This window comes from Acomys minous, assembly GCF_964271855.1.
Source record: "Acomys minous genome assembly, chromosome: 6".
In the NCBI taxonomy this organism is placed as follows: domain Eukaryota; kingdom Metazoa; phylum Chordata; class Mammalia; order Rodentia; family Muridae; genus Acomys; species Acomys minous.
The window spans coordinates 116,995,994-117,020,043 of NC_140487.1; the positions used below are offsets into that span (position 1 = coordinate 116,995,994).

General features: G+C 50.1%; 1 protein-coding gene and 1 long non-coding RNA gene across 2 annotated transcripts in view; both read right to left on the reverse strand.

Annotated features, from left to right (window-relative positions):
* The window catches only part of LOC311600865, a 47,484-nt gene extending 28,313 nt beyond the window's left edge, over positions 1 to 19,171 (reverse strand). The window contains exon 1 of the long non-coding RNA XR_014780388.1: positions 18,966 to 19,171. This is a non-coding gene — a long non-coding RNA (uncharacterized lncRNA). The remainder of the gene's footprint in view (positions 1 to 18,965) is intronic.
* The window catches only part of IGSF21 (immunoglobin superfamily member 21), a 375,328-nt gene that overhangs the window by 302,828 nt on the left and 48,450 nt on the right, over positions 1 to 24,050 (reverse strand). The gene's annotated exons all lie outside the window — the stretch shown is intronic.

Genomic DNA, 24,050 nt, shown 5'->3' on the forward strand with positions numbered 1-24,050 from the left:
AGGCTGGCGAGGTGAAGCAACAGAGGGAGAAGCTTAGGCTCTCGTGAAGGAGAAGAGAGTGCCTCATTCGCTTCGGAGGGTTGAGACGAAGTGTGGGAGTGAGGCCTTCCATGCGACAGGTGTCTTCCTCCAGCACCCCTCCCCTAAGCCCTGCCCCTAAAGCTGTCAGAGGTTGAATGGCAAGAGGGGGAAAAGCTCTGTTGGAATCCTGCCCCTGACACCTGTGAATATCGGCCGTCATTGGAAATGTGTCTGTAGATGTATCCAAGTCAACACAAAATCACCATGGTGATCCCTGACCCCAGACATGGCTTGCATCTTTACAAGAAGAAATTTAGACGTACATGAAGAAGCCATGTGGTAACAGGCGGGGCTGGCATGACACAGCTGAGCCAAGGACACTAAGTGTCTTAGTCTACTTTCTGCTGCTGTAATTCAGTGCTCCAAGCTGGGTTACTTATAAAGAAAAGAAGATTCTTTGGTTTGTTTTGAAAGCTGAAAGTCCATGACCAGGTGGCTGAGTCTGCCTGGCCTCTGAGGAGGTTCTTTGGCTATGACATAGTAAGTGGCCTCATGGTAGATGTGCCAGCAGAGTGGATGTGTACACACAGGCAGTGGCTTTGCTGCATAACTGTTTCTAATGAGAAATAACTCACTTCAGAGACCCGCACAGCCCCCTTCTGAGGCCAGCGATCCTGTATACCTTCACCAATGACATGAACTGTCTATACCTCTCACACCCTCACACTGAGGACCAGGTTTCCAGCCCCTGCACCTGCTAAGCAGGCTCAGAGCATTTTGCTTTGTGACTTTTTTTTTCTTCCCGCTTGAAGCCTGTCCTTCTAGAGGCTCAGGAATACAAAACTCACAAGTCTTTCGGCAGTTCCCCAAATCTACAAACTACACAGGGCCCCTCCCCGTGGTTACATCAGCAGTAACAACTGCTGGGAAGAGAAGGCTGTCTTAATTAGGGTTTTATTTCCTGTGAAGAGACACCATGACCAAGGCAACTCTTATAAAGGAAAACATTTAGCTGGGGCTGGCTTACAGTTTCAGAGGTTTAGTCCATTGTCTTCATGGGGGGAAGCAAGGCGGCATCCAGGCACACTTGGTGCTGGAGAAGGAGCTGAGAGTTCTACATCTTGACCCGCAGGGAGCAGAAGGAGACTGGGTGTCACATTGGGTGTAGCTTGAGCATAGGAGACCTCAGAGCCAGCCCCCACAGTGACATCCTCCAACAAGGCCACACCTCCTAAAGTGCTCCTCCCTATGGGCCAAGCATTCACACACATGAGTCTACAGGGGGCCATTCCTATTCAAACCTGCACTGAGGCACCTCCTACCAGGTCCTGTAGGGAGCCCCAGGGATGCAGAATTCCAGAGTGGTCCCTCTTGCTGAGGGGGTGGGCTTTTCCGGTGAGGCAGCTGTCTCTGGGCCATTCAGATTCCTGTAAAGAGCCACAACGCTTGCACTCACTCACTAATCTATACATTGTGGAACTTCTTCATTGGTCAATTGTTGGTGCTGTATCTGGGGTGAACAGATATTTGCTCATGTCTCCCCAGGGAAAGGTCACACAACACAGAAACAAACCATGGCACCACACATACCCCAAATCCATGGTCACCACAAGGGAGGAAGGACAAGGGAAGAGTCTACCAGGGACTCAAATACACCATGCCCGCAGACACTTGGTTCTTAGGTTCTGGCCTCTTCAGAACTGTGACAGGGTTTGGTTTAGTCGTTAGTTGGTTGGTAGGTTGTTTGCTCATTCGTTTGTTTGTCTTCAGACAGAGCCTTGCGGTGTAGTGCATGCCAGCCCCGATCTCACTAGGTGGCACACAGAAGGCTTGAACTTGTGACTTTCCTGCTTCAGCCTCCCAAGTCAGGCATTCCATACTATGGCCAGCTATTTAGGTCACTTGAAACCATTCAGTCTGGAGCTCTTTATTACAGTAGTCATATGAAGCTAATCCAGTAGATGTAGACATTCCATGAATGAATGAATGAATGAATGAATGAATGAGCACCTTCATTGCCAAGTTCTACACATGGAGCTCTGGATGGAGACCACAAGGGTATAATTCTGAGGGAACAGAGGGGCTTCAGACACTCTGGGGAGTACTACATACATTCTGTGATGAGTTGGGAGGTGTATGTATACACAAGAAGCATCAAGCTTCTCATGTGTAAATTATGTTTCAATAAAACCATTACAAATTTGAGGGAAATCCAAGTCAGTGAGATGGCTTAGAAGGTAAAAGCACTAGCTGCCAAGGCAGATGATGGTCCATCTGAATTCCATTCCCTACAGCACACAAGTTGGGAGGAGAAAACCAACTTCTGTAAGCTGTTCTCTGGCCTACATACACACGCATGCATGCACACACACACACACACACACACACACGCACACGCACACGCACACACGCACGCACGCACGCATGTGTGCACACACAAACGTGTATTTTATTTTAAGTTGTTTAAAGTCTGTGGTGGTTCAAACGAAAAATATCCTCCATTAGCTTGGGTATTTCAACGCTTGCTTCCCAGTCAGTGGTGCTTTTTGGTTCCTGGGGAAGTAGGTCACTAGGGGCAGACTTTGAGATTCTACAGCGTCATCCTACTTTCAGCTTGCCATGTCTGCTCCATGCTTGCCTTTGAAGATATCAGCTCTCCGCTTCCTTCTCCTGTAGTTTGTTGCTGTGTCTTCCACAGATAATGGTCTCTTATTCTTCTGGAACCATAAGGCAAAAAGACCCCTCTCTTTCATAAGCTGCCTTGGTCAAGGTGTTTTATCACAGCAACAAAAAGCAACTAATGCAGGGCCATTCAGTGATGTCATGCACAGCTCTGGAGACTGGGTAAGGGTGAGGTCTCACAAAGAAGAAAAGGAGGCTGAGGCTGAGGGAGAGGAGAAGCCTTAGAGTCTCTGTGCTTGGCAGATAGCTGGTAAAGTCCCCAGGGATCCTGCCACTCCCTCCAGGAGAGACTGCTGAGCTGGGTCTCCCTTATACTCAGCCCCCACCCCTACTTGAAAGGATAATTGCCTGGAAAGCTGCTGATGACTTGTTCCCACCCCCTGCCTCTGGGTCGGATGCTCCACTAAGTACCAGCTGGTTCTCCCAGGAAATGTACGCCTGGGCATTTTGTGGATAAAATGGGCTCAAAAACACTCTTTGGAAGGTCAGCATTCAAGAGGGAATGGCATTCAAAGAAAACCCCTAAACCTGGAGGAAAAGAGGCTTATAGACCAGATTGAATTCCAATGAGGGGTAACTGGAGTGTCCAGGTGGCTCCTAAATCCAGCGGCTAGAATCCTAAGAGAAAGGTGGGAGAGAGGCCTCGGGCAGAAAACCCTAGATCAGGCTACACCTAATCTCTCTCTATGGCTCGCCATGGGAGTGGTGCGATGAGTCCCTTTTCCCAGGGTAGGTGGTCAACGATGGGCTCTATGGGGATGGACACCTTGGCCAAGAGTCAGCTGCTGCTATGAACAGGGTTGTGACTTCGTGTAAAAGCCCAGAGCACCTGCTATATTTGCAGAAGAGGGGTGGAAAGGACTGCGGTGGCCATCGGAGCTGCCGGAGGGAGGAAGTCGTGAGCTCCCATTTGGATAGGGAGAGAAGGGCTGATGCACCGCACAAGGTATGATGCGTGGATGGATGCACAGATACGTGTATGTACGGACAGAGGGATGATGAAGGAGCAGATGACAAAGCACTGTCAAAGCTGACATTCAAGTGACTGAAAGAGAGAAGATGAAATATGCTGAGTAACCCTTGGGTGACTCACAGCCTAGGTGAGGATCCAGAAGGAGAACTGTGCTCAAGAGAGCATCACATTGCCCGCCACAGTGGGTGTGCACAGCCCACAAGGACTCTGAGGAGGGCACGGCCTCCTTGCAAAGGCAGATAGTTAAAAAGTAATTTATTCTTAATTGTAGCAAAATACACATGGCAGAAAATGTACTGTTGTGGCCATTTTCAAGGGCATAGGACAGTAGCAGAAATCTACCCACTCCACGGCTAGCAGGCTAGCAGGCTAGCACCGATCTGTCTCCAGAATGGCTCCACCCCATAGAAACCAAGTTCTGCCCCCACCTTCCCTCTCCCCCACACCTGGAAACCATCACGTGACTGTGACTGTGACTGCTCCAGATGTTCCCCCCTTCCCCCCCATCCCCCACCCCTCTATAACTGTGATCAGGTAGCAGTTGTCCTTCTGGGACTGGCTTATCTCACTTAGTCTAGTGTCTTCCAAGGGTGTCCTTGTAACTTGCGTCACGGTGAACTCTGACCATTTTGCAAGTCTTGTGGTCTGTGATGGTTTGGTGCTGTCAACTTCTGGGTTCTAAACTCACCTGGAAGAGGAGCATCCAGGCACACCTGTGGAGGATTAGCCAAGTCAGGTTAATCTCTGGGTGTGCCTGGGGTGTATGGGGTCTTGCTAATGTTAATTGAGGTGGGAAGACACACCTGGTGTGCACTGGTATCCTTGACTATAAATGGAAAGAGGCTGAACAGCAGTTTGCATCCGTCGGTCTCTGCCTCTTGATTATAAATGGGATGTGACCAGCATCCTCACCCTCCTGCCACCTGACTTCTCTGCCATAATGGACTGTACCTTGAACTGTAACCCAGAATGAACCCATTTTCTCCTTCAAGATGTTTTTGTCAGAGTGTTTTTTATCATAGCAAGAGAAACTAAGATATGAGCTATCTGAAAGTGAGTTGACAGATGGATGGACAGATGGACTGATGGATGGATGGATGGATGGATGGATGGATGGATGGATGGATGGATAGGTGGTTACCAGGAAAGATGAATTTGTGAATGGAGAGATAAGTAAACGTGTGGTTGGATATATATATCCACATATCCATTTTCATAAATGTCCTCATAAGTGGACTGATGAATTCATAAATAATGCATGAATTCATGGATGAATGAACAGATTGTGGGTGTGTGGACAGATGGATACATGTATTCATGCACACTGGATAAACACATGCATGCATGGACAGAGGGTGATGGCATTGTGGATGCATGCATAGATGGATATATGTGTGGGTGGGTGTACGTATGTATGTATGTAGGTATGAACAGATGAACGTATGGATAGATGGGTGAGCAGGTGTGTGGGTGGGTGGATGGATGATAGGTAGATGGATAAATATATTAGTACACAGAAGGATGAGTAGATTGATGATGAGTGACTATGTGGGTGGAGAGACTGGTACGTGGATGCAATGGGTACAGGCATGCACATTAAGAGGTGGTGGATGGATAGACAAATGAATGTTTATTCAGGTGTGTATTGAAAGAGATACCACTCTACAGGAGAACCTTGCATGGCTCATAACCTAGGGAAGGAGCAGGAGAAACGCCACTCCCAGTACAGTGTCACAGACTCGCACCGTGCATGCATCCCACAGCTCACGAGGACTGTGGGGGGACAGCACAGGCATCATGGAACCCGGAACACATGGTGAGGGCTGACCTGGAACTACTCCTGTATGGAAGAGAGAGACTAATCTACAGACAAGCAGAGGGCAGTGTGTGGAGCCAGAGGAGAAAGGTCAGGAGAGAGGCTGAGAGTGCCGTGAGGAGTCCTGGCTTGCAACCGAGAACTTCTAGCTGTGAAGCTTGTGGCCCCCAGCCTCCCTGCACCTCAGTTTCCTCAGCTTTGAAATGAGCCATTGATGTGATCCACCTCTTGGAGTCCTTAAGGGACTCTGGGACAGCTGTGAACCTGCCAATCAAAGCTCTGGAGCATGCAATCTCTTCCCAGCACTGGTGCTGTCCTTGGTCCTGCCCCTCTGGGGTGTCAGGCTGCCTGGTGCAGTTTCCATGGAAAGACCCAACCTTACAGCATCCTGGCAGATGTCCCCAGCTCCGTCCCCAGGCCCCACCTCCGCTGCTGATTGGTAGAACTTCTCCCCCACCCCTCACCCCCACTCCCACTTTTCTGGACTGTGCACCTGCCCCGTCTCTCTCCAATGAAGATCTGCATTGATTTTGCCATAAACCCTTATGAATTCAGCACGTGAGGAAAAAAATAACATTGATCCCCCTCGTAATTTGTCTGCGAACACAGGGCTTGCTAATAGCCTCCCTGAAGATTTATGCTGGAGAGCAGGGGCATGGCTCTGTCCACCCACTCTGAGCCACCCTCTCCACACTCGGTGTTCTTTAGTTGTTTGGCCCATTTCGTTGAAAAAAAAAAAATGGGCAGCTTTGGGGACCAATGGCTAGGCCAGCTGCTACTTGTACCATGCCAGGGAAGGGAGCATGGAAAAGGGGAAGAACGGGAGTTGCAAGGGAGAAGGGTGGGTGGGCTGCCAGGAAAGGAAGGAAGGAAGTTGATATTGCTAAAGCATCTTCCAGGCACTTGAACCTCCCTCCTTCCCACAGAGTCATAAAACTAGAGTCATTAACCGTGTTGACAAGATGCCTGGGGCTCAGAGTGTCTGGGCAAGCCCAGGCTCACACAGCACACAGGTCAGAGTCAGTATTTCCAACAACACTGCAGCTGAAGTGTCCAGGGTTGGGACGTCATCACAGGCTCCCCGTGAGTGACATGTGCTGTCATTCCCTGCAAGTTGGACCACGTCTTCCAGATGGATGTGGACACAGATGCCTGAAAACAATCTCCATCCTTCTCACTCTAATTCTGGAGACCTCAGGTTGTGTGGTTGGACAACCACCTGGGCCATCCTAGCATCTGACTGGTTAGTGAGAAATAAACATGTGTTGCACAGAGCTACCCAGACTTCAGCGTTACCAATGCACAATAACATTTACTGAGCACCTACTACATATCAGATGCCCAACAGTGTGTTCTATATTATTTCCTAGCCACACCTTACACAACAGCCTGAGGCCGGTGACCACCAGGCACAGCTAGAAATGGCCTGTGTACAGTCAGATGGGCTGTAGTGAGGAGGGTCAGAAATCAAAGCCAGGCACTGATCACCTCACCACCTGTGTTCCCTCTGCTTGCCAAAGCATCATCCAGTCTCCTGAAAGGAGTAGAGGCTGCAGGGGATGGTGACTGTGACAAAGGCCACTAGGTAGTTGGAGAGTTCCCACCTCCAGACACATTACATTTGTTCCTGGAAGTTTGCATTAAGTACTTATGTATCCACAGCTTGTGTTTGTGAAAGAGCCCAGGGACACAATTTAGAAAGGGGGGATGCTTGGATATTTTCTTATCTTTTTTGTGTGGTTTTGGAGTTGACATTGTCTCACACTGTAGCCCAGGAATAGCATCAACACTAACAATTCTTCTGCCTCAGCTTTCCCAGTGCAGGGATTACCATGTGAGCCACCATGCCCAGTGACGTGGGAAGAAGACCGGCTCTGGCTCATGGTCTCAGGGATCGCAGGCTGTGATGCCTCAGCCCCTTTTCTCAGGCCTAGACATGAGAGCTGGATGTCAAGGTGGAGAGAGGAGATGGTAGAGAGGGTAGAATGGAGCAAGAAGCCTAGAGCAGTGGGGATGGGTGGAGGCTGGGGACAGCTTAGATTTCTGATGCACATTCCAGTCCGGCAACCATCATCTGGATTCTGCAGATACTAAGGATGTGATCACCTGCATCCAAGTGGTACCCAATGGGGTAAATGACAGAAGTCATTCATTCTTTCATTCATTCATTCACTCATGCCCCTCCCTGCCTGTTCCAGGGACACCATTGTTGCGGTTTGCCTGTGACATGTTGGGGACCCCCATGGACCAGCAGGCCATTTGAATTTCCCCCTTCTTATCATCCCTGTGAGCCCTCCAGCCCCTCACACTAAACTGGGTTCCACTCAAGCCCCTTATCCCATCTCTGTAGCTTGCCTGATGTCTTCCTGCACATTCCGAGCCCAGCTAGAAGCAAGGGTGCATGGTCCCTTCTAGCACTAAAATGTCTTTAGGTTAGCTCTTGAGATCCTGATCTGTCCTCCTGCAGCTACACTGATCCACTGCATGGGCTCCCATGCCACTGTGGGGCAGTGGAGAGGGCAGGTGTAACGCTGCTGAGGGTGCAGTGTACCTGCGAAGTGCCACCTCCACTCCCTTGCAGTCTAGGCTTCTGCATGACTGCGAGCTCACAAAGCAGCTGTCAACTCTCTCCCGCTGTGTGGGAGGTGGTGACCAGCAGTGGCTCCCCCTCCCAGCTCTGAAACTAAAAGGACTCCATCAAGGTCTCTCTGTCCCTTCCTTAGTTCTGGATCAGCTCAGGGAAAAAGAGTTCTTCCAGAAGCTGAGAAGAGGCAGAGGTTGAGTTTGAACCCAGGGTCTTCTGGCTCAAAGGACAGAAGTCACTCAGCCTACCTGGTGCCATCTAGATGCAGGTGACAATATCCCTGGTATCTTGCAAAAAAAAAAAAAAAAAAAAAAAAAAAGAAAGAAACAACTCCAACCCGGTAGTTACCAGACTAAGGACAATGGACTGTCAGTGAGCTCTATCAGCAAGAATCCCTTAGTCATGCTTGAGTCTCACCCATCTATACAACCCTCTCTCTCTCTTTCGCTCCACCTTTTCCCTTCACTCCCACAGGGAGTGTGTGCTTGCATGTCCACTTCAGTGCCAGATCTCTGCCATTCATCCATATTGCCATGGGTACTTATGACGATGCTTCTAAGCAGCTCTGAGCCCACAGTAGACACATTCTCGAGCTGTTGTCCACTTTGCCGTGACCACTGACACCCAGCACCTGCTGTGTGCCAGACGCTACCCTGTAAATGCTAGAACTTGTAGGGCTGCCGGTAACCCCTGTAGGGGCTCTGCTATTGAACCTTTTCAGAGAAGACCAGAGACAGAGGTAGGGGGTCAGGCAACTGCCTGAGGTAACCCAGCTAGGAAGCGGCAGAGCACTCATTTGAATCTAGATTCTATTCTCTTGACACCAATCTCTTCTTTTTATATCATTCTGTAAAGCGGGCCCATCTGGGCCCTCCAGATCCAGCATCCCAGGGCTGGCTGTGCAAGGAAGTGAGACTCACCGTGCTAATAACGGCTATTACTCACCACATACCAGCTGTGTAGCGGCAGTTTTACATCATGCAGAGCAGCGGTGTACAGATGCATAGGTAGCATACTGCACAGCTCCCAGGACCATCATCTATTAGGCAGCATCATCAGCGCCCCCTAGAGTTGTTCAATGGGATGGCAACAGTCCTATAATCCTGGAATCACTATTTCCTTTTCAAAGCTAGGAAAAGTGAAGTCCAGAGAGTCTACACGTGACCTGAAAAAGCACAGCCAGTGAGTGACAAAGCATAGCCTTACACAGTAGTGTGCCTGAACATGCCTCAGTAATGCTGTATGGTCACTCCTTGACTCAAGTGTGACTCAGTTTACCTGAGCCTATCTACCCCAGGGGAAATGCGAGCTGACTGTGTGACATCTCCAGGGCAGGGCCCCGCATGGTTTGCCTGCTACCCAGAGCCACAGGTCTTGGGGTGAATTCTTGCATTTGTTCTCCTCCATAACCTCATCAACCTGGGCCAGGGGCCAATGTTCCCCTCACTCCACTGCATCACGGGCGCAGTCCTTGTCCACCCACCGGCTAACTGTCAAAGACATCATAGCGGAAGGGCGCTAAGAGGGACAATAATTGGATGAGAGCTCAGGGAGGATGCTGGATTCCTCCCCTGCATGAAGACAGCTTCAGAGAAAGGCTGTTACCGCAGACAGAACATTACTCCACGGCTATTCCCCTGGCCCATCGCAGTCAAATAATGGAGCTTTGGTTTCTATACACTTGACGTGCTTAGCGCACGTGCATCGCAAGTATATTTGACAGCCTATAAAATTGAGGTGAAATATTGCAAAATTGGCCAATTCTTGTACATTTTAAATGTATTTCCTTTATTTGTTACACTTATTTTACATAGCTACACGATCCGTCTTCAGAACTGGGGAAGGAATAAGTAATGAATCGGTCCCAAGGCTCTCTGAGGCAAAGAGACGTGGTGGGGGGTGGGAGTGATGCAAGACTTCCTCCCTGCCTGTCATCTCCGCATTCCGACTCTAGCAAGAAATGGCGACTTGTCTTCATCTTCCCCAGTGGCTACATTGCCCAGGGGGCAAAGCCAGTGGGTGTCAAAACTCCTTCTGCCAGTAGGGGCTGGACACCAGGGTTCTCTAGTGATGTGAGGATGTTTCAGTGGTCTGAGATGGAAATTTAATTTGTGGAGCTGATCTATGTGGGGTTGCATGTGCACTGTGTGCATGTGTGTGACATACATGTATAGGGGTGTGTGTGTCCATGAGTGCACATGTGGAGGCCAAAGGTTGATATGGATGTCTTCCTTCTTCTTCTTCTTCTTCTTCTTCTTCTTCTTCTTCTTCTTCTTCTTCCTTTTTTTTTTTTTTTTTTTGAGCAGAGTCTCTCGCTGAAGCTGGAGGTTACTGATTGGCTACACTGGCTGGCTGTGTGTGCCCCAGGATCTGTTTGCCGCCATCTGCTGCCCCTCCCCGACGCCCAGTTCTGGGGTTTGTGATACAAGCCACTGAACCTGGCTTTTCCATGGGTTCTGGAGATCTAAGCTCAGGTCGGCACGCATGTTGAACAAGCTCTACTTTACCCACTGAGCCTTTTCCCTAGGCCCCCAAAGTTGAGGATCTTAACCTGGGGTTCAAGAGTAGACTTTAGAGTCTGTGGAGATGATTCAACCAGGTATGAAGACCTGAGTTTGAATCCCTCAAAAACCGCTGGAAAAGCTGAGTGTGTCGGCATACTTGTTACCCAAGATATGGGGTGGGCAGAGATGGACAGTGCCTGGTTCAGTGAAGAACCTTGTTTCCAAAAATAGTAATAATAGTGCGGAGAAAGACTGAAGAAAGCACCTGACATCAACTTCTAGCACATATATACACACATACCTCATACACCCACAGGAACATGTATTCATACACACAGGGTAGTTTTAGGGAATCTCATTAAAATGACCATGAGATGCATTGCTCCAGAAGTGTTAAATGGGTTGGCTGTGAGGTCTCCCCTTGGCTGGCTTTCCGGGCACCATGGAGTCATAGCGACATTTAAAGAGTCACCCCGCTGACTCTTCAGTTTTGGACCAGTTCCTTTCAGAGAAAAGCCTGGAGGTTGGGTGTGGATGAATCCTTCACTGGTGACTCAGCAGCCCTTCCCCCACTGAGAGCCAGATGACAGGTCACTGTCTTTATTCATACAGAACAGGAACAGGGGCTGGGAAAAGGACAGTTGTTTGGAGCCCGGGACACAGTAGAGTCATAGAATCTCAGTACTAGTGGCACAGGGTCACAATCCTATCCTCTCATAGGTCATCCTAGATCCCAGTCTATGATGAGTGACGCTCTGAACCTGTACTCTCTCTTGGCTTTGACTAACATGCAAAGTGGTGTGTTGGCTGCATTGTATTTAGCTTTGCATACTCTGAGCTTGGCTTGATACATATAAAAGACCTCAAAAAGATGGATGGATGGATGGATGGATGGATGGATGGATGGAAGAATGATACATGTTGCATAAATGCATGCATCAGTGAGTAGATGGGAGGGTAGGTGTGTGGGTGGGTGAGTGGGTGGGTGAGTGGATGGTGGGTGAATGGGTAGGTGGGTGAAATGACAGGTAGATAAATTAGCGAGTGGATGGACAGGTAGATGGCAGGATGGATGAATGGATCAGTAGGGTGGGTGAATAGATAAGTAGAGAGCTGGATGATGGGGCGGGTGGGTAAATGCCTTGTAAACAGATTTTTGTGCAAAGAAGCAGTGTTTCTGACCCAGTGCTGTCGTCTCTGTCCCTCCCTAACAAGGTGACATTTGTAAAAAGCCTCATTAATATCTCAAACAATGGAGAGACTGGATCAGCTGTGTCCCTCCCTCCATTAAGGCTGAACACCCCTCAGGGACACAATGGGGGCTAATGCATCTCCCTACAGCTCTGCCAGAGCTGCAGGTCACCAAGAGCCCATTAGGGAACCAAAACAGCTATTGATCCCTGGAGAAATACAGCAGGGTCCCACGGCAGGCACTTCCTGGGCCCAACAGAGGAAGGGAAAAGGCAAGACCTTTTCCTCTGTTGCTAGTGATGCAGGAGGTCCCAAGGTCAGCCAAGCTGCAAGTGTGGTCCTACCCACCATCTCATTTCAGGTTCACCAAGCAGGATGAGTGGAGCAGGCAGCGCTGCTGAAGTACGCTGCTGAAAATGCTATTATACGAGACTGGTTCACATCCTCTCCCACCCTGTATCTGTGCCCTCCGCAATGGGAACACACTGTCTAGGTGCTGCAGGAGAGAGCCTGGGGGTCCTCACCACACCCAGACAGACTTGGCAAAGCTGCTGTGCTGGTCTGTAGCTGGTGGACGCAGGAGGGATGCTCTCCTGGGCCCATTCATGTCAGAAGAGCTGCCTGTTGTACCACTTGGCCATCACAGCAGCCTCCTCTGTTTCTCACCTATTCTCCATCCTCCGGCCTCAGTCACAGCCTTGGCCTCCAGAAATGTTTCTCACCTCCACCCCCTTATGTGGAGTCTGCACGTAAGTGGGAGTCTGTGGCCGTCACCTTGGTGGGATGATATGTAGGTTTAATGTCCCCAGCTAATTCTGGTAGAAGGGGGACAGCATGACTGGACACAGAGAAACTACTATGCCCTCTTCCTAGACCAATATAATTGCTAACTGCTTTCTATTTGTTTGTTTGGTTTTAGTTTTCTGAGACACTGTTTCTCTGTGTAGCCTTGGCTGTCCTAGACTCACTTTGTAGACCAGGCTGGCCTTGAACTCACAACGATTCGCCTGCCTCTGCCTCCCAAGTGCTGGGATTAACTGCATTCTAAATACCTGTCTTTACACAGATAAGTGTAGCTCTCACCCCTCATCAAGGAAATTTCTTTTTGTACCAGCTGGAGACTATGACAGAGATCCACCAGATGGTCAAAATGTAGAGACTTAAGTGTTTCTGGGAGAACCCAGCCCCAAATGATACATCTACAATGTAACCACTACACCTAAATAAGGCTCAGGGAACATTGTTGGAAGAGAAGGCGGAGAGACCAGAAAAGTCAGGACCAGGACACCTACTGGGAAATAGTCTTCTAGGCATGGCAGGGAGGCTGCACCCATGAAATCTCAACAGCATGATCACCTGCACATTAACAGCATCAGCTGACATGACAATGTGGCTGGGGAAATATCCCAAGGTCCCAAAGCTAAATGCAGATCCACAAGCGATCTATGGCTGCTGAGAGATGGAAAATTCAAATCCCTGATAGGCTACCAAATCCCAAGTGGGCAGCCCTAAACATATGTACACACAAACAGCAGGTAATATGGTGTGTGTGTGTGTGTGTGTGTGTGTGTGTGTGTGTGTGTGTGTGTGTGTATACATATATGTAATGATAATTATTTTAAAGGCTATAAATTCAAGAAGGAGTCTGGAGACAGGAAAAATTGGTGGGAGAGTGAAGGGTGAAAATGATGTAAATATAGTACTTATGTATGAAGTTCTAAAAAAATTAAAATTTTGAAAAGAAAAAAAAAGAGTTTGAGTCAATCAGAGTAACTTTTGAAAGCTTACAGGTTCTCATCTCAGCTTCCTATAACACAGGATACTGGCCTTCTGGGCTCAAGGCTTTGCCTTAGACAGGACCATGAGATGTCCCCAGTCTTGGATACTGTCCCTGCCTATAACTCCCAGTCCTGATGCTGAGCTCTGAGAGGTACCATCGCCACTACTGAGGGTCCTGTACCCTCCATTTCCTTATCTTAGAGAACGTTGTACATATCTGTACTTTGTCAAGAACTAACAAACAGTGAGGCCTGGGGAGTCCCAAAAGCCAGTGGCTGCTGTGGAAGGGAGGGCTGCTTCAGCCACTGCAGACAGCGGCTGCTTCCCTGCAGCAACAGCAGCAGTGGCCTCTGGAGCCCTTGCTTGCGGTTCCTGTCTCTGCTCTGGAGCAGACTGGGGTCCCAAGAGGCTTTCTGATGTCTCCCTGTTCCCCCATCATGGAGCCTAAGGGAGACCTATGGCTCTGTTCTCCTGCCTTGGCCCACAAAGGGGCACTTGGCAGGAGGTCTGCCTCTTCCTTACGGTCAAGCATGGCCTGGCCCATCATGACCCCTTCTCAGCAGCCGTGGAGGCTTTCTGAGAGTGCAACATGTCAGCAAGCCCACACCCAACCCCCCTCTGGCTCATCCCTAAAGTCACATGCCTTCCTCTCAGTTACCAGCCCTGCCACAGACTTATTACCAAAGTACCTCAGGACTGGAATTGAATGCCCACGATTTGCATAGTTTTGCATTTCATTTGCATAGTACTTATTTCCTGTCCCAAAATACTAACACTCACCAACTCCTGACTTTTGGAGCACCCAGCATCTCCTCCTGTGTTGTCTTGCCCCTCCCCCTGCTTGGACTGACCACATCTGGAAGAACACCTGGCTGGCCCAGGTACAGCCAAGTGGGCTTGCTCCCTCTCTTCCCCCCCCCCCCCACGACAAGGCCACAAAGATCCCCTGGAAACACCAGCTCGACATCTAGGCTTAGTGTGAAAAGACATATGACCTGCTATGCCCAGTGCCCAGGAAGCAGGAAGAGAGGGCCAGGAACTAAGGAATGAAAAAGTGAATGAATAATGAATGAAAGACAAATTAATGAATGAGCAAATGTATGCTGAATGAATGGTAAAAAAAATAAAGAATGAATTAATGAACAGTGAATGAATGAATGAATGAATGAATGCTCCATGGGTCACTTAGGAGAACGTTGAGATGCTGCTACCAAACATTCTCTATGAATTCTGCTTATCCATCTCACTCCCTGTAGATGGATGATGACCTTGGTGCAGGGATCAGAGTGTCATTCTGTAGCATACGAGGAGCTGGCTTTGTGCCAGGCCTTGAACCAAATGCTGGGAGCCGGGATAGGACTCAATGTTCTGCCCTCCCAAGGGCTTGGCAACCAGGTTGGAAGAACAAAGTTGCCATTAGTAGGAGATAATTAGGGAGGTGTGAGGGGGCCTCAGCTGCCCAGCTGAAACACCAGGACACCATGCCTCAGGAAAGTGCAACGGGCATGGTTCCGTGGAGGACTGGGCTTGCCATGGGCCTTGTTCTGGGAGATGGGAAAGCAGTTAAGAGTGGGGTGCCGGGGACAGAGTAAGGTGGGAGAGGAGAGGTGCAGGTTCCTGGAGCAAGCTCCTGGGCATGGTGGGGGAGGGGGATCTCCTCCATAGCAAGTGGCTTGCACTCTATCTCACCAAGACAGAGTGTATTCCCCGGCAGAGGCCTACTCCCCAAGCATTAGTGTGGAGCCCACACAGTGAGGATGCCGAAGCCTATAGAGAGAAGAGCCCTATCCGGCTCAGCAGCAACCACGGAGAAGCCAGAGAAGAGCCCTTGACCACACAACATAGGAGGAAAGCCAGGCACATTCTCCAAGGGAGGCAGATGAACTGGCATGAATTTTGCAGGCAAGTCCAGTTGAGACAAGGGGTGAGGGCAGTTCTAAAGGGCGGTGGGGAAAGAAGTTAGTGGCCTTGCAGGCAAATGGCCTGGGAGTTAAAAAAAAAAGATGCTAAGGCCTTCTTTTGAGGCGCCAATACAAATAGAAGGTAAGAAAATTCCAGTGACCTCCTCAATGTCACACAGAATCTCAACAGCAAAACTTTGGTGAGATGTCTGGGTTCTGGCTCAGAGGTAGACCTCTGGGAACGAAAGGGTGTCAGATGACAACGTGGAGCCAGCAACCCTCTCAGCCCTGAATTCATTTCCATCTTAAACATCTGGCCAGAAGTGACACACCTATACACAGACCAGGGGAGGAAAGCATCTTACTTTGGAAATATCTTTATCTCATTTTCACTTCTTCTGGACGCACATGAACTGGTGTTGCAGGGAGCCAAGAGTGAAACCCAGTTCAAGCTGGCTAAGGTCAGAGAGAATTTGATCAGCTCAGTCAATCCCTAGGCCTGGGAAAGGACCGACTCTAAGCAGAGCCTGAGAATAGAGCTCAGGTTGTCTCCCGATCTGACCTCTCACTTCCCTCTCTCATCCTGGCGCCTCCTAAGACTCCCCATGCCTCTCTCTCTCATGTGTGCTCTCCACCCAAAACCTCAGGGAATTCCCCACTGTGTCTCCTATAGCACTTCAGAGGCATCACCAGGAGCGATTCTTTCCTGAGATCTGTCTTGAGGATCTATGAGCTCAGGACTACACGGGGACAGGGTGGCACCCCAACCAGTGTTTCTGAGGCCCGTGTGACTGAGCCCAACACAGAGGGCTCTCCTCAAGGCCTCTCAGAATCTATACATGGAGGGCAGGCATCACAGAGCAATCTCTCAAGAAGCTGCAGCAGGGGGCTTCTGAGAAGCAGCGGTGAACCCATGCCTGGGGCTGCACCTCTATGAAACTCCACTCTGTAATCTGGTTCATCCTTGCCAGCCTGGCAGTCCTGCTGTCTAAAGATTCCTCACATGCTGGAGCATTTTCTGACTATGCCCAGGAGCTAGGACCACCATCTTGGCTCTACCACCAGCCTGTTGTAATGTTGGCCAACTCGCTGTTCTTTGCTGAGCTTCTGGCACATGCCTCTGGCAGGGGCTGGAGCAGATGCCTGGGTGACCAAGAGTGTCTGAGCATTGGGATGTGTTCTTTCAGTTAAAAGTTGCAGCGGAGGCCAAGGTGAAATGCTGCTGAGAGGTCAGCTCTGGAGGGCAAAGGGGATGAGCCCAGGGGCTCAGCTCCTCTCCCCATTGCCACTAGACTGAACGCTGTCCCAGAGGCCCTTGGCTCCAAACCCACATGGCAGAGAGAAAAGAGCACGGGTCTAAGGGCAGAGAGATTTATGAGCCAGTGCTAGAATCCCAGACCTCCAGTATGCAGTTTGTAGGTGACACTTTATCAAAACTACAGGATGAGTTGGGCAGAGTGGTGCATGCCTGCCACCCTAACACTTGGGAGGCTGATCCAGGAGGAGGAGTTTTTTATAGCCTGGGCTACACAGTAGGGCCTGTCTCAAACATACAAACTCAACAGGTTAACTCATGGCACCCTCTTAGCACCACATGTGTAAGGTGGCGTCTGCTAGCCTGCCCTGCATCACAATACCATCGGAGCCAGAGGCAAGCCCGGACACACACACTCTCTTAGCAGTGGCAGTGAGCCATGTTCAGTCATGCTTTTCCCTATGTGCCATCCAGCAGTTAGCTTCACAGCCAAACCCAACATCCAGAGTACAGCGGTAGGGCCCCTTGTCCCTTCCCCTGTGGGCGGGGTTGGGGGATTGCAGCAGGGTGGGGACCTTAGGCAACTGAGCAGAGGAGCTCATGGTGTCTCAGGGCCTCCTTTAAAAAGTAGGCCTGATCAAACTACCTGTGATGGTGTCCAGAGAGTGCCATTTGTCTGCCAGTTGCTACCCCCAACTTTACTCACGTAGCCACTGTCATAAACACCTGACTCAGAATGGCACCTGGCAGTCACATGAACACATGACTACTACTCCATGATGACAGTGGCAGATAAGTCTGGGAGTGAAAGGGTGTGTGCGCGCGCGCTTTTGTGTGTGTGTGTGTGTGTGTGTGTGTGTGTCTGTGTGTGTGTGTACGTGTATACATGTGTAGGTGTGTGTTGGTGCATGAATATGTGAGAGTGTGTATGAGTGACTGTGCCTGTGTGTATACACATCAGTGTAGGTATGTAGTAGTACATGTATGAATGTGTGTATGTATGTGCATATGTGGGACCTCATTTGTACACACATATATGTATAAGCATGTGGGCATGCATACATGTGTCTATGTGTACATGGTTTCTATGTGTACATGTACACATGTATACCCATGTGAACAAATATGTGAAATGTCCATGTGTCTGAGTGTGTGCATTGTGAGGGTGCATGTGTTTGTGTGTGTGTGTGTGTGTGTGTGTGTGTGTGTGTGTGTGTGTGTGTGTAAGCATGCACACATGTCCATGTATGGTCAGGGTATGGAGTGCTCTCTGAAAGGCAGATGAGGCAGCTCCCCTCACGGACGTCTCTAGAACATGAAGGTGCTGTTAGGCCCAGCTCCCGGATCCTGCCTGCCGCAGAAATCACCATGTTATAATTACAAGTTAATTAAAGCAGAAGAGATCAAAGCCACTTTAGACAGATTAATGATACAGTGAGTGCCAGAATTTCTCCGTTTCATGTATCAGCCACATTGTCGTTTTTATTCCACATTCTCCTTCTTCTGTGGCAGCCGAGGAGCCTTTCATATCTGCTCTGCCCCCCTCCATGTGCAGAGTCTGAAGCGCTCACAGCTGCGAGGAGCTGTCTGTGAGAAGGGCCCATTCAAAGGCTATCAGAAAACCCAACGAGCCTTTTAGTTTCTGACTAGAACAGAGCTGCCGCCCAGCCCTCCCCGAAACCTCCCCCGCCAAAAGAGAAAAAGCTGGAAAATATCAGGCCTTCAAATCAGGCCACAGCAGCGGAGGATCATGGGAAGTGGGATAGCAGCCACCGCCTTCAAGAAGGTGACAGGCAGGGCGCAGTCCATCTTAAGTTCAAGACAGGGGAAGCATGGCAGCCTAGCCACTGAACTGGGCCAGAGCCTGTGCAGAAAAGTAAGTAGGCAGCTCTCCACTGGCAATGCCCCAGGGTTTCCCAATGACGACCAGCAGCAGGCATCAGGAAAACACAGAAAGAGACCCTGATCCAGGGAGGAGGCACCACCCAGCACTAGACATAGCATAGACCCAGTTCCCAGCCCACACCCAGTGGCCTGAAGTTAGTCTCTGTCTCTTGCACAGAGGTCAGTTAGTGGGAGGCAGAGGGCATCCTCCAGGATCCATTCTCACCAGCAAGCTCCCTTCATCCCAACCAAGTGCCTGCAGCAGGAGGCCACTAGAACACTTTCCCACTGTCACTTTCACCCACAGTCTACTGGCCCACCCTTGGGCTCCTGACCCACCCAGCTGCAGCTCAGACTCAGGGAATGCTTGCTCACCAGAAAGCTGCCATGGATGGAGGTAGTCAGTTGGAGGCGGCCAATGTCATCATCAGGACAAACAATAGCAGCAGCACATTGCAGAGACTTGTTAGGGGGAGGAGTCTTGGGGGGGGGGGTATCTCGCTCCATGTACTGAGCTGCCTTGACAGGCAGGGAGCCATGGCAGCAGAGCAGCTGATCTCTAGCAGCAATGTGAGCACTCTCACAGATGGCACTCTGATGCAGCTGTGACTCATGGCAACTGACCATCCAAGACGTTTCCAATGACCAGATCAGCAGGGAGAGAGACAAGGCTCTGTCTCCGCAGGCAGCCAGACTGAATCTCCTCACATCGTGGCAGCGTCAGGTGGCAAAGATGTCACCAGGCAGCTGACTGAACTGCATGTGACCCAGGCCTTTAAAATCCAGAATGTCACCTGACAGCACTTCGGGTAGTAAAGGGTCTAAGGATCCGACAGATTCACAAGAGAAGAGCCTGCCCCTTGGGGAGGGAGGGAGTTCATCGCCACCATCTGTCAGGACCAGATGAGGATATTATGATCACAGAAGACTTCCTGGTGGAGGCAGTACGAAGATATAGTGATAAAAGGGCAAATGTAGTTAGCAACTTGAAGATACCAGTGAATCTAATGGGAGAGGGGCATGTGACGAAGTCATCATAGTGTCACCGAGAGAGCTGGAGCAGGGAGGGGGAAATGAAACAGACAAGGCGAGTGGTGGGCCCCAGGGTGCAAAGAACGCACACTGAGGAGTCTGGAGTCTTATTCAAGATGCCCATACTGGAGGGGTTGAGAGAAGAGGAGACCTGGAGATGTCCCCTACTTAGCAAGATCCCAAGATCCTTTACTCAGCTTACAAGTTGTTTGCTGGGCAAGTGTGAGGAACCAAGTGTGATTCGCCAGCACAAACATAGAAGTTGGGCATGGTGGCACATGCTTGTGGCCCTAGCTCAGAAGAGGCTGTCAGCAAGGTCCCTGGCCAGTCAGCCCAGCTGCATCAGTGAACCCCAGGTTCAGGGAGAGACCCTGCCTCAAAAGCTAGAGTGGTGACACTTGAGGAAGACACTTGATACTGACATTGGCTCTAGTGCACATGCGCGCGCACGTACACCACACACACACAGAGAGAGAGAGACAGACAGACAAGATGTAGGAAGTTGAGAAAAAGAGTCACTGCTGAAGGCTGAGTTGTTTTGGGGAAGATTCGAGAACAGGTAAGTCTAAGCTGATGACTGGATCCACCTGGAGGAGAATGACAGGGTGAAAATGGGAAGTGGGAAATATCCTACCCCCCCCCCAGCCCCCAAGGCTTGCCAGGTCCTTGTCAAGACCAAATGTGAGTCATGCCTGCAGCCTGAGATGGTCACATAGGAGTCAAGAACACAGACACCGTGGGTGTGAGGCAGCAAAAACAGAGGCCTGGTTAGGTCAGTGGTTTCCAATCTAGAGTGAAGGGACAAGACCAAAATCTCTAGGCCAAAGAGTCCAGTGGGGAGGCAGAGCAAGGCTTGGAGAGAGCAGCCTGGGAAACAGACTGTGCGTAGATTCGGAAGTCCTGTCAATGACCCTGTGGGCAGCGTTAACAAACTCCACCACCATCCCCAATGTCTTATGTAGGGTATGACCTCTGCTGGTCAATATGAGTGTGGGAGCTGGTGGTATTGCTTCTTCATCTGTGTAGAAAACACCAGGCTCTGTCGCAGGCTCTAGGGGAAGAGAGGCCAGGAGGTCACTAATGAGAAAGAGGCATGGGCATTGCCAAGCCCTGCACAAGCAGCAGACACTGTGCTCAGGCCTGGTAACTCTGGGCTGCCGGCTTCAATCTTCTTTGGGTCTTTAGCCATACCGGGGTCTTATTTACCCTGGCCCTCAATCCTGTCATCTTTACAGTGCAAAAGGTGAACTTAGTGGCCTCGGAGCTTCCTTCCAGGGCCCAGGAAGGTGGGAACGTTTCAGTATGTAAAGTTCAGCAGACCAAACGTGGCAAACTGAGTTCCATCCTCAGAATCATATTTTTAAAAGAAAACTGGTGTTGACACTTATACTGTTAATCCCAGAGCTTGACAGGCAGAGGCAGGTAGATTCCTTGGGCTCACTCCCCAATCAGCCTAGCCTACTTGATGAGTCCCAGGCCAGTGAGAGACTGTCAAAGCAAACAAAGAGGTGCATAGGTCCTGAAACTGACCTCAGGCCTTCACACACACATTATTTTTAGTGTTGTGTTGGCAATTATGTGTTACAGTATTTTGTATCCATTCAGCCTACAAAGCAAATAACTGACACAGAGAGACTAAAACATACTTTAAAGCTGCCAACACTTTGCCAGGCAGAGTCTGGACTGATTCTAATCTACTTGTAAACTAAACAAACTACTCTAAACCTTATAACATACATATATTCCAAACACTTGCCACTATGACCCCTGGGCCAGTCGGCATCCAGTTCCCTCCGTCCTCCCCCAACCATCCAAAAATTCTCCTCCCTCTCCAACCCTCAAACTTTTCTGCCCCCCTCCAGGAAGTCCCGCCTTCCACTTCCTGTCCTTCTGCCCAGCTGATTGGCTAAACCGCGCTTTTATTGATGGTTGATATATTCACTTAGCATTCCTCCACAATTCTGTCTCAGGAAACCAGTGAGAGTTTCAAAACACAAAATTTCTGGCTACAGCAAAGAAAGATGATGTCTCAGGCAGAGTCTAGGCATGTGGCTCCCTGGCGGCCATCTTTGTTTTTTGTTTTTTGTTTTGGTTTTTTGGGGGTTTTTTTGCTTTTGTTGTTGTTGTTGTTGTTGTTGTTTGGTTTTTCAAGACAGGGTTTCCCTGTGTAGCCTTGGCTGTTCTAAACTCGCTTTGTAGTCCAGGTTGGCCTCGAACTCACAGTGATCCACCTGCCTCTGCCTCCTAAAGGCATGTGCCACCACTCCCAGTTTCATCTTTTTCATACACAGTGAAGCTTCCCCTCTCACTATGTGCTGCCCTCCCCCATCCACCCTCCTCACCTGACAGGTCCCCTGATCCATTCATGGTTCTAGAGTGTCTGCTCAGCCAAGCCTTTCGAGCTGAGCCTGACAGAGCTTTCCACCTCTGGAGTCATGTCCGGCCTGGGTAGAGCCAGAGGATATGTAGGACAAGAGACCCTTGGTCAAGAGCTAGGAAGAGTCAGCACCACGGTCAGCTCCCTCCACGCTCAAGGCTCAAGCCTTACTGGGGAGCCCTAGCCTGAGGGTCTGGGGTGTGGTCAGGCTAAATACCACTCTAGGGGTCAGTGTAAGACTAGAGGCTGCTAGAGCTAGGTGGGAGATGGGAGTGGAGGGGAAAGGCAGGAACAGAGAGGGGGATGGGGAGGGAATCTGTCATTAGTCTATCCAGCTGAGAGCTAGACACTGACTGAGCAGCTGGCCTCTGCAGGGGCTCAGTATAATTAGCCTATCTTATAAGGCCACAGTAGCCCCTAGCCCAGTGGTTCTCATTGGGCTGCGACTTCCTAATGCTGCGACTGATCAACAGGGTTCCTTCATGCTGTGGTGACACCCAGCCATAAAGCTCTTTTTGTTGCTACTTCATAACTGTAATTTTGCTACTGTTGTGAATCATAATGCAAATGTCTATGTTATCTGATGGTCTTTGGAGACCCCTATGGAAGGGTCATCAGCTCCCTCACCCACAGGATGAGAATCGCTGCTCTAGAGCCTGCGGTGCATGGGTGCAGGAGTCAAGACTTTAAACGCAGGGCCCAACACCATTCAGACTCCAAGCTCTGTTGTCGTTTCTGGGTTTTGCTGTTGGTTGGTTGATTGGTTGGTTGTTCTGGTTTTGTGTATTTGTTCATTTGGCACAGGTCTTATGTAGTCTGCTCTGGCCCTGAGCTCAGTAAAAACTTCTGCTCCTCCTGCCTTCACCTTCCAAGTGCTGGCGTCGTGAGCATGTTCTACCACATCTGGCTGTTTGCAGCAATGAGTCAGAACCCAAGGCTTTGTGCTCGTTAGGCAAGCTCTATCAAGTGAGCTGTATCCCTAGCCACTTTGTGCTGGTGTTGTTGTTGTTGTTGTTGTTGTTGTTGTTGTTGTTATTGTTGTTTTGTTTGTTTGTCTTTTTTTTTTGTCACACGTTTTCAGGAGGTCAAGGGCCACAGGACAGGACACACAGCAAGGGCTGTCTCCCTTGTCCCCAGCTCTCTGAGAGTCCGCTCTGCAGCTGCAGTTCCTGGTACAGTAAGGAGGATACAGCTGGATCGGCAAGCTCCAGCTTACTCTGCAGACTACTCCACTCACAGTGATTAGAACCAGAGCATCCCAAACAGAACCATCTATTGAGGCAGAAAGGCTGTCCATAGGCACCTGGGCTGACCATCGCTCTTCTTTGTGTCAACCCCACCTCTGTGCCCAGGGCCCAGCTTCTCTGCCCCTCAAGGCACGAAGCCTTGAGTTGCCTCTCAGAGGATCTGGGAGCAGCTCCCTAATGATGGAGGACAGCCACGTGCCAGCTGCTGCCCACTCCTGAGCTATGGGGCATCTGCCAGGCCAAGCTGTAAGAGATGGCTTCACCCTTACCAGCTGTCCCACCCTGAGACTGAGGGGTGGAACTGTCGACACGAGTTGGAGGTGTGCCATTGGTTGCCTGAGAGAAGTAGACTTTGGGAGCCAAGGGGCAGCCCCCACAACCTGCTTAGCTATGTGCTTGAGCAGTGCCCAGTGTAGGCATGGCCAGAAGAAAGGACTCAGACAACTGGGAACGAGTCAGGTTAGTAAGTATCCTGCTTTGTGCCTTCCTCAGCTTCATGGTTTAGGGGAATCCACACTGCTCTCATGCCCTTTGCTTTGTTTATTGGTGAAATGGGGATTCTAATGGAACCCTTGCTTTATGGTCAGGAAAGATCCAAAGGACACAAACACTTATGCAGATACTCCACAGCCCTCCCTCCCAACAGCCCTTCAGAACAGACACAGAGAGGTTGAGAGACACACAGAGCTCAAGGGCACACAGCTTGAGGTAGAGCCAGAGCCAGACTCTAAGCAGCATGGCTGGGACCCCAGGTCCTTCTCTCTTCTTGGTTAAGGGCTCCTGGGATGGGTCTGTGGCTTCTCT